Raw genomic sequence first — 3,207 nt, 5'->3', positions numbered from 1 at the left:
ATTTATGGTTAAATAAACTTGCTTTGCAAGCAGGTAGACCTGGATTTAAATCCCAGCTCTGCCATTTACAAGCTGTGCAGTTTTGGTGAAGCTTCTCCCTCCATTTCCTCATCTGTAAAATAGGATAATAATAGCTCCTCTCAGGGTCATTGTGAGTATTTGAATGCAGAGGGGTAAGCAGGGACTGACACAGCAGATGATAGGTATAAGGTGCCTCTTCTTTAATTTTACATATGGAAGCTTCACGAATTTGCATGTCACCCTTGTGCAAGGGCCATGCTAACCTTCTCTGTGTCATTCCAATTTTAGTACATGTGCTGCTGAAGCCAGCACTGGTGCCTATTCTTGTAAGAGACTACTAGTTACTGTGTGTGTGTGTGTGTGTGTGTGTGTGTGTGTGTGTGTGTGTGTGTGCATGATTTTGATAGAAACAGACCTCGAGAAACAGAGACAATGGTGAAAAAGTAATGATTAAAACCTAGAGAAGGAAAGGGCTCTATGGTCAGGTCTGACCCGAGGGAACTTCATGGTGGGAGAAGGACTGAACTATCTGAGGGTCCTAGGTATGTTACTGGAGCAGCAGTGTGCCCACCGCATGACTGTGGCCTAGGCAGAATGACTTAGGGCAGCTTTTAGGAAAAGGTGGTGTAGTCTGGGAAGGTGGCCTGGGCCCAGGGTGCAGTAGCCTCTCCAGATGGAGAGTTTTCTGGGCATACATACTCGTGTGGAGCATTTGTGAAACAGCTAATCCAGCCCCAGTGAAAAAGAGGCTGCCTAAAGTGACAAAAAGAAAGGATACATTTTGAGTGACTTATCTTCAATTAATGGATTTTCCTGCTCAGTTCTCTACTTTCAAAAGGTCTACCTTCACCAATATATAGTAATTACCCAATCTATGAACTTCTTGCATTAAACAGTTTTTATAACAAATTGAAAAATTCACAAAATTAGTACAGTGAACCCTCATGAACGTATTACCCAGACACAAAATAAACTCACAGCCACTTTTGTTTCATCTGTACCCCTCCCTCCCCCTGCCAGAGTGTTTAACACACATCCCCCAAATAATGTCATCTGTAAATACTTCTGTATGCTTTTGTGAATGATGAGAGCTTTCTAAAAGAACAGTATTAACACTATCACACTGAAAAATTAATAAGTCCTTAATATCATTGAATATCCAGTATTCAAATTTCCACAATTGTCTGTTTTTTCCAGTTGAATTAGGATTTAAATAAGATTCATACATTGCAAGTGGTTGATATTTCTCTTTATCTCTGCAATTTATAGATTCCCCTGCCTTTCTTTTTATTCCCTTTTATGTCATTTGTTGAAGAGACCAGGTCATTTCTTGTTTCTAGATAGGACTGCATATCTCTGGTATCATTTACCTTGCTCCTTTGTCCCCTATATTTCCCATAAAATGGCAGCTAGACCTAGTGACTTGGTCTGATTCAGATTTCTTTCTTTCTTTGCAAGACTACATTGTAAGTATTGTCATGTGCTTCTGTCAGCCAGCACACATGACCGGTTGTCTCTTTTTTGTGATGTAACAGCCATTAATAATCATTGTTCAGATTCATGACTTCATTTGGGGATTTGCAAAATGGCGGCATTCTAATTCTGTCATTCCTTCATCATTTATTACATGGACTATTTCGATAGCGAGAACTCTTTCCTCATTAACTATTTAGATAACTTATGACATAGCTTAATCAGGAAAAATAGGTTGAATGTTTGATTTTTTCCCTCTACTTACCTGCATTCAGAATAGTGGGTTGGTTCCCTTAAATACTCCAGAGGTAACCACTGAGATTTTTTGTTTTGTGCTATTATTAGGAAGGAACTTATGAATTTAAACATATTCCATGTGTTTAAATCCATTGTAGTTGTTCTCTTTTGTGCTGATTTTTTTTTTTTTTTATTTCTGGCCAGTGAATGTGAACCTCTTTCTTGAGTTGCGTCCTGAATTCTGACATGACGATGTCCCCAGTCATCATTTTCTGGAAACAAAAGGTGTCCAAGCTTGGAAATGGAAATCCCTCTTAAAGAGAAAATATATTATAAGTTTATACTGATACTTTCAACCCAAATTTAAGATTATAGGGCTTTGCTTAACCCTTCAATTTTATTTTGAATCTTTTCCTCGTATGCTAAAAGTCTTCTTTTTTTTTTTATTTTTTTTAATGTTTATTTATTTTTGAGACAGAGACAGAGCATGAACGGGGGAGGGTCAGAGAGAGAGAGGGAGACACAGAATCTGAAACAGGCTCCAGGCTCTGAGCTGTTAGCACAAAGCCCGACGCGGGGCTTGAACTCACGAACCGCGAGATCATGACCTAAGCTGAAGTCGGATGCTTAACCGACTGAGCCACCCAGGCGCCCCTAAAAGTCTTGGTTCTTTTTTTTTTTTTTTTAATTTTTTTTTTCAACGTTTATTTATTTTGGGGACAGAGAGAGACAGAGCATGAACGGGGGAGGGGCAGAGAGAGAGGGAGACACAGAATCGGAAACAGGCTCCAGGCTCTGAGCTATCAGCCCAGAGCCTGACGCGGGGCTCGAACTCACGGACCGCGAGATCGTGACCTGGCTGAAGTCGGACGCTTAACCGACTGCGCCACCCAGGCGCCCCTAAAAGTCTTGGTTCTTAATGACAATAGTGTAATTGCTTATTTGCTTTACCTTATTATATAGATTTTAGAAAAATCATGCCAAAATAGGATTAGTGAAAATAGTTATTATGAACTTTTGTATTTTCAAACTATTTAAAATAATATACCTCTGCATCTAGGCTATAATCTCAATGCACAGTTAGATCCATTTATTTTATTTTGCTTTTGTTTTAGGAATTGTTTTTTCATCCTGATTTAACATAATTTATAGTCACCTAAAACATTTTTGTGGCTCATTTTCCTAGGTCTCTTGGGTCAAATAAAAAAAAAAACACTACACTTGTGGTGAGCATCATGTGATATATAGAATTGTCAATTCACTCTCTTTTTCACCTGAAACTAATATAACATTGTATGTCAACTATACACTTCAATAAAAAAAAATTATAAAAAATTAAAAAACAAGGTATTATTCACAGAAGTCCAACTTCCATCCCAAACTCCCTTTTTCCTTCTTTCCCTTTAGCCAAGATTTTATTTACTTTATGGTTTATACTTCTGTAATTATCTACATAAGTAAATCCATATCTGATTC

The 3,207-nt window shown here is 38.1% G+C and overlaps 1 non-coding gene across 1 annotated transcript; it reads right to left on the bottom strand.

Moving 5' to 3' along the window:
* Positions 1-226: 226 nt before the first annotated feature.
* On the bottom strand, positions 227-333 carry LOC124506519 (U6 spliceosomal RNA). The gene has a single exon (XR_006960780.1). It is a non-coding gene; the product is annotated as a U6 spliceosomal RNA (small nuclear RNA).
* Between the last annotated feature and the right edge of the window lie 2,874 nt (positions 334-3,207).

This window comes from Lynx rufus, unplaced genomic scaffold (assembly GCF_022079265.1).
Source record: "Lynx rufus isolate CCGP_SWC_20201006 ecotype Redwood Valley unplaced genomic scaffold, mLynRuf1.p SCAF_9, whole genome shotgun sequence".
Lineage (NCBI taxonomy): Eukaryota > Metazoa > Chordata > Mammalia > Carnivora > Felidae > Lynx > Lynx rufus.
The sequence above is the reverse complement of the archived record's forward strand: the minus strand, read 5'-3'. Positions and strand labels throughout refer to the sequence as shown.